The 11409-nt window shown below is 46.7% G+C and overlaps 1 long non-coding RNA gene across 1 annotated transcript; it reads right to left on the bottom strand.

Annotated features, from left to right (window-relative positions):
- Nucleotides 1–555: 555 nt before the first annotated feature.
- Nucleotides 556–2563, bottom strand: LOC139796707 (uncharacterized). Its single transcript, XR_011726109.1, has 2 exons — nucleotides 2425–2563; nucleotides 556–833 (listed from the first exon to the last, which is right to left on the bottom strand). It is a non-coding gene; the product is annotated as an uncharacterized lncRNA (long non-coding RNA).
- Nucleotides 2564–11409: the final 8846 nt, after the last annotated feature.

Here is an 11409-nt window from a genome sequence, read left to right as displayed (position 1 = left end):
TAGGGCTGCTGCTGCACATCACTGACCTGGACCTGGCAGTCATCAGAGCACAAAGCACAGAGTCAGAGTACAGAAGAAGCAAGGGCTGAAGAAGGTTTATTTTATGACTTAGTAGAAATTTCTCGAGAAAAAAATGAGTTTACCAGAATTGGAAAAAATCAAGAAAATTAATTATGAACTCCTCATGACTGTAACTGTTAGAGAAAGAACTTATGATAGAGCCCAGTGGTGACCTTGGAGGCTACAGAAATGGCCAATATCCATCCATCCACAAGCTGGATCTCACTGCTGGAGCACTCTCAGACAAAGCTGATTCCCCACCTTGGAATCTCACTGCACTCAGGAAGCATTGAGTTTCACTACCCGTGTGCCACAAGACCTGCATCCCACCAGGCACCACCAAAATAGCCCTATGATTCAGAGAGCCCAGCAGCAGCACTAAAAGCTTTGTCAGTAATACCCTCTGCAGAGCACATGCCTCTGAGGAAGCCCTCCAAGCATCCCCTCACCCTCCATGGATGGAAGAAATGACTCACCATGAGGCACAAGGCACTGTTTGTTTGGATTCAACTCCTGTATCCTCATTAGTAAGAAGTGATAATAATGGACTAAGTTACCTATTACATTGAAGCTCTGTGAAATTGTAGTCCCTCTTTTTGTATCCTGTGCATCCTTTTTGCTTCTCTGTCAACATCAGTAAAGCCAATGTTACCATTTCGCCCTCATTTCCCATGGAAACAAGGCCTCTGCTTGGCTTCCTTGGGCATCCTCTCTTGCTTGGGCTAGTTCTTGTTTCCGTGACTCTTTAACTTCTCAATTTATTTGACTTAAATCTGGCAGAAGGATAGAGGTCACAAAAGTAATTAAGATCATTAATTAAGTAATTAAGTTTTGTAAAATAATAATTTGCGATAGAAGAAAGCGAGCTTGTATGTCTAACAACCAGTTCAACTCAGGAGCTTGTTGGTTTCTGCTAGAGACATAATATATGGTGTAACCAGATTCCCTTCAGGAAAAGGACTACGAAGTGAAAGCAGAGGAGCTTGCATCGGTGTGCACTGAAATAGCAAAAAATCTTAATACTGTTCAGCTCAAAAAAAAATCAATCATTCAAGAGAGACAAATCTACAGGAAACTGCCTTTGATGAGATCTACTGCTCAGGTCACTTCCTTTTTCCCTTTGCTCTCCTGTATATCTCTGGGAAATACCCAGTTTCTCTCCAACAATTCTGTTTGTTCAGTGAGAGTGCAAAGAATGCCAAATAAAATCTAAGTTCTTGTAAGTGTTAGAAAAAAACTCAGCAAAGACAGACTCTGGGGTTTTATGTCTTTCCTTACATTGCAGGTACATTTCTTTTAAAAAAACTACACGATAAACATATTTGACTCTAAGTGGTGGATCCTAGCGCGAACTTGCAGGAAGTTCACAGCCTTACAGTGCCTCCCGTGGGCTCTCACCCTGAAAGCCTGCAGCGAGGGGCAGGATGCTGCAGAGTCCAGATGCCCATCGAGCTCTGCTGTGGGACCAGGAGGCGGATTTCCCCCTGAGGGAAGCTCCCGCCCCGCTGTCACTGGCAGGGTCACTTCTACTGGTTTAAGCAGCTTTTTCCATCAGCGTGGTGCCCAAATCCTTCAGGGACTCCACGCTCTCAGTCAGCTTCATGATGGCTCGGGCAGGGCGGAGTGAGGAGGAGCCAGGTTCCGGCTGCTCCTGCCGCCTGAGGAGCTGGGCCGTGCCCGCTGGCCCCTGCCCACCGCAGCGGGGACTCAGCCGGGACCATTGCATCACCCTCGCCGGGCGCCCCGGACTCCCGTGCCAGGACATTCCTCTGGCTGAGTCACAGCCCTGAGCTGCTGCCCCGCTCCCCTGCTCCCCCCGGGCTCAGCAGCCCCAGCGCGGCACCCAGGGTGCTGCCTGCCCCAACCTGGGGGGGCTCCTGCCTGCCCCAGCCTGGGGGGGCTCCTGCCTGCCCCAGCCTGGGGGGGCTCCTGCCTGCCCCAACCTGGGGGGGCTCCTGCCTGCCCCAACCTGGGGGGGCTCCTGCCTGCCCCAACCTGGGGGGCTCCTGCCTGCCCCAACCTGGGGGGGCTCCTGCCTGCCCCAACCTGGGGGGCTCCTGCCTGCCCCAGCCTGGGGGGCTCGGGCCTTCCCCGCAGCCACCGCCCCGGGATCCCGCAGTCCCACACCGTCCCGGGTCCAGACAAGGTGCTGCGGTACCCCCTCTGGTTTAAGCAGCCCCTTTCCCCGCAAACCGGAGCTGCTTTTCTGCCCCGGCGGTGGTGTGGCTGTAGAAAAGCCCCTCCCCTCTTCCCTTTCCCTTCTTCCCCCCTCCCGCTCCCTCTCTCTCTTTTTTTTTTTTTTTTTTTTTTTTTTTCCCCCCTTGGAAAGCTCTTCGGCTGTCCGCGTTCCTTGGCCAAGCTCACCTCATGGCCGAGGGCCAGGAGAGCAGGCAGAGGGAGCCAGGAGGAAGCAAGAGCAGTGTGAAGCCAGCACAGGTGCTGGAGGAGCAGCAGCCACATGTTTTGGGGGGCAGGGTGGAATTCCCCCCTCTGCCCCTGTGACTCTGTGCCGGGCTGGTAAGTCAGACTTGCCGGTGAATCATAATGCTGGGCAGCCACGAGCCTGTCATTGGTCAAGGGACAATAAAAGGGAGATTTAATTAAAATGTTATGTGTCGTGTAATGATATAACTTTGCAGATGGTATTTAAACATAATGAAAAAGGAAATAAAATTTCCTCCTAGGAGAGCTATGAGGAAACTAATGGCAGAAAAACCACTAAACTGAACAAAAAAATTCCCCTGACGTCTAAAACACAAGGAAACTTTGCTCAGCCTTATTAATAAAAACAGCAGATAAAAATTACTTTGAAGTAATTAGCACATATTTGACATTCACAAAGGTCTGCGCATTTATAGCACTAGAAAAAGTAGCTACTGATTACTCTGACAGCCTTCATAAATTCCTGTATGCCCTGCAAAATGCATTTTCCCCAGGAGCAGTTTCTTCCCACATCTCTCCCTAACTGTTGCCTCCATTTCACAGCTGAGATAAATTTACAGCATAACCTCAGGTAAAGAAGGATTTACAAGCCCAGCCACTGACTATAACTCAGTTATTCAATGTATTACCTTTTTTTTTCCAGACAACTCTCACTTCCATTGTAAAGATAGTATTTTTATTTATTTTTCACTTCTACTTGTAGCATTTTTATTCTGAGTTCTCAAGGCTCTTTATTAAAATTATTAATGAAGTATCCCCGACCAATGAGTATTATTTATCCTAGAGGGTGGGTTGCTGGAGTCACCTGAGAAGTCTGTGGTGAGCAGAGGCACAGGGCAGGGAGGCTTGTATCCCCATCCCTGCTTTAAACCACAAACCAGCTCTCCTAAGAAAGGAAATGTAGGTCAGCCATAACAATTCTTTTCTTGAAACCTCTGTTTCAAGCAAACAGCAAAGTCAGAAATTATTTCTCAGTAAGCATCTTCTGACAACACCAGGTCTGAGGAGTTTGATGTTGGCTGATACCTCCAACTACCAATGTGTCAGAAAGGACAAATTTATCTGTGCATCCAGTGAAGCAGAACCCCAGCTATATAGGAGACAGGGATGCAGTGTGCTAAATCCTGTCTAAAGACAGGCAGTGTAAAAAGAAGCAGTATTTTCTGGGAGGCACAGTATTTGCTGTGTATCACAGAATATTTCTTCTTAGAGTGAAATGGCAAGAAGGGAGCCAAAGTGACCTTTAGAAAACCAGGTGTATATAGCTGACCTATATGCTTGGTAAGTTGATTAGGGGAAAAACTGACAGAGTGCTTTGCAAGAATAGGGTGTAACACTAAGCAAAGTATACATTTTACTTTTTAATTATTCTAATAAAACAAAAGTCCAGAAATATTCTTCAAGCAGCAAAGTAATGGCATAATATTTTATCTGTATCAGCCACCTGAAAAAACCTTCAGTTCCCTTTGTGTTCCTGTTTCATGTATGTAATGTTTTCTTATAAAAGAAGCTAGTGGCACAGTCCCCTAAAAAGTGTAAATTTCTCATCCTAAAAGCATGCCAGCTGTGAAACTAGTAGGAGGAAAACCCAAAACATTTCCCAGTCCTGCCAGAATGTTTTCAACTGAAGGACTCCACTTTTAGTTTGCAATACATTATTCTCATTGTGTATGTCTGCAGCAGAGGAGGGGAGGGAACACATGGGAAGTCATGGGAGCTCTTGCCCACAGCCCACAGCATCCTCTCACAGCTGCTGATGAATCCACCAGTTTCATATTCTTTCCCTCTATTCAAGGACACACATTTGAGTAGCACAGCAGAGATCCTGTTAACAGTTTTGCCCATGTCTGTCAGGAATTTCTAGCAGAGCTATGAAACTGGGATGCATGAGGTTAGTGGGGATGTTAATCAATGGGATGGTCCCAAGAGGTGCTTCTTCAGGAGCAATTTCACCCATCCCTAACCTACTGAGCACACCTGTGGGAGGTGGCCAGGTAGATGAACTCCTCCAGTTAGTGACAGAGCTCCAGGAGGAGGTGAGGAGGTTGAAGAGGTATTGGGGAGTCCAAGAGAGAGAGAAACTTCTGGAATTGCACACTACTTTCCCTGGGACAGGCCCAACAGGCAGGCAGGACACATGATGCAGAGGATCCCCTGTCCTCTCTCTACCTTGCTGAACATGGTGACTCAGGGGATAGGAGGCAATGGTGACAAGTTCCTGCCCAGCACAGGAACAGTTCCTGCCCAGGTCACAGTTCTGTGACCACCACAACTTCCCCGGTGCCCTTGCAAAACAGGTGTGGGGCTCTGCAAGTCCAAACCAAACACTGATGAGGACAATGGTTCACCTAGTTTGGAAGTGTTGCTGAGGTTAAGTGAGCCTACACCTCATGTCAACACCACTTCCATAAAGAAAAAAAGACATTGTCATGGTCAAAGGTCATTGTCATAGGAGCCTCTCCCCTGAGGGAAATAGAAGGCCCAATATGCAAACTGGACCCTGATTCTGAGGGAATCACAGAATTCTCATAGCTAGAAAAGACCTCCAAGGTCCTTTCCACATCCAACCATCAACATCCCCCCCCTCCTGAAAAAATAATATAAAAAATAAATTAATAATAAAATAAAACAGATGTATATCACCATGCCCACTAGAGCATGGCCTGAAGTGCCTCATCTATGCAGTTTTAAATACTTCCAAGGATGGCGACTCCACCACCTCCCTGGGCAGCCCATTCCAGTGCCTGACTACTAGTTTAAGTTGGCTGCCTCCTTGGAAGCTGTGTTAAAAATGTGAAGAGTAAGCTTCCTGCCCTGGTACAGCCCTCAGGTTGCCATCCATTATGGATTTGCACCCAAGTGGGCAGTGATGAATTTGGGGCTAGAAGTCCAAAGGCAACCAAGGGAGGCTTCAGGACCTTGGAATGGATGGTTAAGGGATCAGGAGCAGAAATAGTGTTATTCTCTATCCTACCAGTTGCAGGGAATGATGAGGGAAGAAAGAGGAAGAGCCAACAGATCAATTCCTGTCTCCAGGTTGTTTTGATCATGGGTTAGTTTACATGGCTTCAGGCCCCTGGTGACACACAGGGTACACCTGTCTGTAAGGGCAGCAAAGATTTTTGCACAGGAGTTATCAGGGTGCATAGGAAGAGCTTTCAATTGGATTTTGAAGGGAGGAAGGGATAAAATCAGACTCACTAGAGATAAGGCTGGGGGTGGCATGCCAATGTTTGAGGGATGGTGAGCTACCAAAGAATTCAGTCTGCTGTGTCAGTGGAGGTTGGGGATGGAGACCCAAGAAAAGTCTCCACATTTACAACTTTCCCAACAGGGACTTCATATTGTTTAGGTTTCTAAAAATTTGTTCAGCCACAGATAAGCAACTTTTCTTAACAGAGGAGCAGGACAGCTGGAAGATGTAATTTCCTGAACAAATTCAGCCTGGTTTTCAGGAGGAAGACTGCTGAAAGTTAGGATGTGATCGGACCTCATCAGATGACACGATTTGAACTGGTGTACCTCCAGTAAAAGGTGGCAATGATTTCAGAAGGCTCTTTCCCTGCATTATATTCCGTGTAGCGATTCTACTTTGTTATGCTCTTCTTTACAGAAGAAAAGTGGGCCTGAAAAGTGGGCCCCCCAAGACAGCCATGATTCCCAGTGGGACAAGGAATCCTTGTTTTCCTATGGCTGCACAAGTGCAAGGCAGCCTGCAGATTCTGGACACTAATCCCAAGTCTTGCACCCTTGGCTTGATTCTGCTACTAAACTTCATTGCCCTGTGCTTTCATCCTGTCGGGATTATGTCATCACACTGGAATAAAGTCCTAGGAAAATGGATTGTTTCTAATCATGATTGGAAGTTCTATGACATTGTAGGTCTGATTTAAAGAGATATCTTTGCAATACAAAAAATAATCACCAGGAAAGGATCAAACCTTCTCCAGGAGATGGAGGAAGCCATCATGAAAGTGCCAGGATGGGAGAGATTAATTAATATGGCTTGTTTAGATTGGAAGTCTTAAAGGTGAGACAAAAAGGAGAACAGATGCTTTTGCTTCTGAGGGCTTAATATTATTAAAATTGCTTCAGACAGACCTAGGACTCAGATTGCAGTATTGCATTTGAACAGAAGGAAACTGTATTTGGTGAAGGTTGAACCCAAGGACTGGCTCTAAGAACCCTCTTAGAGGCAAAGGTGAACAGCTATGGAAACAGAGGATGCACAGATTAAGCCTACTCAAGCATTGCAAAGCCCCCTCACAAAGTACACTGCTTAAGAAGTTGATCTTGCCTTTTAAAACTGTTAAGTTTTTCTTTTTCAGATATCAATCTAAAAATAAAACATTAGCTAAGCCTAACATGCTAAATACATGAGTTGAGATCCCTTTCTGGTGGTTGAGGATGGGCTTTAGGATGACTGGGACACAGGAATATTTATAACCCTTGCTGGATCGCTGGACCTGTCGGTCAGTGCAGAAGTGTCCTCTGGTGACAGCAGTGCTCACGAGTGGTGCCAGGACTGCAGAGCCCAACATGTGACTCCAGTAGTAAGATCTGCACAGGAATGCTCACTAAAGGCAGCTATGGAGCCCTGATCCCACAGGCAAATCTCCACACTGCCCAGACTTAAATGTAAAACTGCCATCCAAACCCCAAACGTTTCAGTATCCTGGCTCGCATTTCTGCCAGTTTAAAAGCCTGATTCACAGGAGCCAAACAACAACACAAGCCATGCCTTCAGAGTCCTTTCCTCTCTGAAAGAATTTAATCTGTAAAATGCTTGGAGAATTAAAACAGGAAAGCACAGAGATTATTACACATGTTCTTATAGGACTCTTAATCTAGGAAACAGCTATATAAACCCTAAATAAATGGGTCAACTAAGAAGAGCAAATGAACAAAACACAGGTTAGACTGTGTACTGCCTTAGCACAGCAGGAAAATCCCTGCAAGACAGCTTTGTTTTGAGGAACATTACGGTGCAGGCGCGTTGGTTTCTGTTCCTCCTCATGAAGGGCTCTGTCAGGAGAGGCTGCAGCAGTGCCAGGCTGCAGCAGTGCCAGGCTGCAGCAGTGCCAGGCTGCAGCAGTGCCAGGCTGCAGCAGTACCAGGCTGCAGGCAGTGCCAGGCTGCAGCAGTGCCAGGCTGCAGCAGTACCAGGCTGCAGGCAGTGCCAGGCTGCAGGCAGTGCCAGGCTGCAGCAGTACCAGGCTGCAGGCAGTGCCAGGCTGCAGGCAGTGCCAGGATGCAGGCAGTGCCAGGATGCAGCAGTACCAGGCTGCAGGCAGTGCCAGGATGCAGCAGTGCCAGGATGCAGGCAGTGCCAGGATGCAGCAGTGCCAGGCTGCAGCAGTGCCAGGATGCAGCAGTGCCAGGATGCAGGCAGTGCCAGGATGCAGGCAGTGCCAGGATGCAGCAGTGCCAGGCTGCAGCAGTGCCAGGCTGCAGCAGTGCCAGGCTGCAGCAGTGCCAGGATGCAGCAGTGCCAGGATGCAGGCAGTGCCAGGATGCCTCTGCGCTGCAACACGACGCTAGGGCAGTGGCACTCTGCTACTAGAATAAAGACCCTTGCATGGTTCTTTGAAACAAATCTGTGAAAAGAAAGGTGAACGACTGCTGAAGAGAATAAGTGAAAGCTGATCTTCTGTGGGCAGTGGTTTGGAGAGTACGCTGTCATGTAACATCCCTGTAGGAAACTTGGCCCAACCAAACATTTCTATCATCAACAGCGAGTGACCCGAACAGCCGGATGCGCTCTGGGAGCAGCGGGGAGGGCGCAGGCAGAGCGTTTGTGCTTGCTGCCTTCTCCCCCTTCTGGCAAAGGGTGAGGGACTCTTACATGGGGACAAACACCTGCGACCTGGGGGAGTATTGATACTTGGACACAGTGATCTTAGAGGTCTTTTCCAACTGTGACAATTCCATGATCCTGTAACCTGGCCGGAGCCATTCCTGCCATACCCAGGGCTTCGCACAAAGCAATGGCTGATACGTTCCTTTTTTGGAGGCACAGAAAATGTTGGGTTTTTTCCTTTCTTATGTTATACCTAAATAATTTAAAATATGAAGTTGTAAGAAAAAAATATCTAAAATTAATTTCAGCAATTTTCCAGAAGAGATGCACTACAAACCCAGGAAACTGATGTATTACAGTAGAGAAACAAACCTGAAGTTAAACTCGGTGCACTTTCTGGAAAATGCATGCAGCCTGTGGCCTTCTGCAACTGTAAGCATTCCAGTTATGGTTCATATTGATCCTTAGGATTTTGATGAACTGCAAGCATTAAAAAGCATTGGTTTGGAAATGCATTTGTTTGCCAGAATGCAGCTGCAGGTGCGTTGCTAAGGGTGGAGTGTTTCACCAAGAGATCAGATTTGTTTGATTCCTGAAAAAATAAAACCAAATTTAAACACAGAACCCAGCACCATGTTGATGCTGAAGCTCAGCCCAATGGATGATAACTGGGAGTTGGAGAAGGCAGCAGAAGGGTAAATCAGAGCTTTACCAGCACTTTCTTGGGTACTGGACATGGACCTTTTGAAGACACAGAAGTGCAACATTCAGGGACAGTAACAATTTAATAATCAGTGGCTTCCAGCAGTTAAAAATACAAAACTTTGCACAAGTATATACACATACATCCACAAATACGAAGACACGTTTTAGGGATGGAGCTATTTCAGCATCCTTACTAGGAAACAGAAGGGAAACAAGTTGGTGGCTTACTTACCCATCTTCATAATTCTCCTGATTTGTAGCACAGTCTTTCCTTTTGCATTTAGCTTACTCCAAACACCTTCAAACCTGACTGCCCCACATAAGAAACTTTCTTATTGGTGGCACCTGGGGGTTCTCCAAGAAGGGTTGCTATGCAGGCCTGGTATCAGACATTCAAGCAAACTTGGCAAAGTTTTAACAGCACTGCTTATGGAAGCACCAAGGAGAGGAGTAGGTTGCTGATGAAGGGTGGGAGGAAGAAGACATCAGTTGGTCTGATGGTAGCAGGCTGGGAAACAAGGAGCCACTTACAGCAACCTGGGTGAGGCACAAGGAGCACCCCTAAGTCACTGCTGTGAACCTCAAGGCAGCAGTCTAACTGTGCAGGAGAGAGATCTCCTGGAGTAACAGCAACAGAGCCAAATGCCACACAGAAAACTGCCTGCAGTCCTTGGGACACTGGCAAATTTTTTTAGAGTGAGATGGCGCTTGCAGGGTAGGAATAGTCCTGGGTAGGCTCAAGATGCATTAGCTGGACTGTTGCAATTAGTTGTGATAGTGATCCACACTAGGCAATGTAACCAGAGTTAGGTGTTGTTTATTTGAATACAAACAGGTATAGCTTAGAAGATACAAGACTGTTGCAGGGCAAGGCTTAATTCAGTGGTTACATCAACAACTCGAAACTCATAAAGCACGTTTTCAGTCTCCTAAACCCAAAAGTACAAGATTACCAGTCCAGCAGAAACAGGTTAGCAGGACTCGGATGTGGGCTGGTGTCCCCAGGGACCTGCTCCCTGAGCATGCCCATAGAAAAATCTCCATTTCTGGACTGTGTCAGTTCCAGAGAGGGTTGTCTGGGGGCAGAGGGGAGCAGTGACTGGGCAGTGTTGGGCTGTTCAGGGTCTGGCAATCGCAGCCTCCCTGTGATTACACATGGAAGTTCAGGCATGAACATCCTGGCCCTTGAAATTCAAGGGCAGAGACATGAAGCAATTCCCCTTTTTTTCCAAAAGGGTGCACGTAGGGGGAAATAAATAGTCACAAAGGAACTTCTTGATGTTACTTAGAAATAGCATAGCTGACATTTGAAAAAGCTGCAATGAAAGTACCATCCAGGAGTCTACTGCCAGAAAGAGAGAGCTTGGCTCATGCTCTGTGGCTGAGCATATGACAAGCAATAAGATGACAAAAGGAATGCATGCCCTGTGAGCACCACCAAGGCCAAGGACAGTAAGATCTGCATTGTACATGCAGCCTAAGTCAATATTCAGCTGCTAAAAAGATAAGTGGGCACTTCTCTGAATTTGACCTTCAATATGTTTAACTGAGGCTGTAGGTTTGCAAATGTAGTGACAAAGCAGTAACTTCACTCATAGCACTGGGACACAAAGACCACCCACACCAGCAGAGATCTGGGTTAAACTGTTCCCACCTGCTCTACCCAAACTCAAAATTGTAGTTTTGTTGCTGAGGGAAAGATATTGAAGGAAATCACTTTGGAGAGAGTGATGGGAATGAACAGCTGAAGTAGGTTTGGAACAGTAACAATTTAAATTGTGTCTGCCACAGATGGACATGTTCGGCTCACTATGCCCACCCCCCTCCCCAAAGAATTCACGGATCAGTCAATAGGGACTATTCATGCAAACAAGAACTTGCACAACTGTTTGTGCAACCTGCTAGCCAGGATGTGCACATCCTCTTGGGACTAGACAGATGCAGGGATATCAAGTACAACCTACACTTGCAAAGACATATTCTTGCTGCTCACATTCCTTATGGTGTTTAAAAATGGTTCTTTGAGCTCGACAGGACAGAGATATCAGCACTGAACAAGGAAATGCTCACACACAAACTCTTAATTATTAACAGTTATTTCTAAACAATTTCCCTCCCACTGTTGTCATTTTAAACTTTTTTTTTAATATATCAAATTCTTCAAAACTGATCACTTGCCTATCTATCACCATTTGTCCCCTAGGCTGAAGGGAATGACCATTCTTGCCACCTCTAGGGCAAGGTAAGCACTACAGCAGCAAAGAAAAACCCCAGCTACAAAGCAAGTGTGTCATCTCTGTAGCATACAGAGTCTTAATGCTACAAGAAGCCAGCACAAACACAGGGTTGCTGCAGCAAACCTCATGTTTCAGTTTTTCCTGCATTCTCCATGCATACCTCTG

Source organism: Heliangelus exortis, chromosome 5, assembly GCF_036169615.1.
Source record: "Heliangelus exortis chromosome 5, bHelExo1.hap1, whole genome shotgun sequence".
NCBI lineage: Eukaryota > Metazoa > Chordata > Aves > Apodiformes > Trochilidae > Heliangelus > Heliangelus exortis.
The sequence above is the reverse complement of the archived record's forward strand: the minus strand, read 5'-3'. Positions and strand labels throughout refer to the sequence as shown.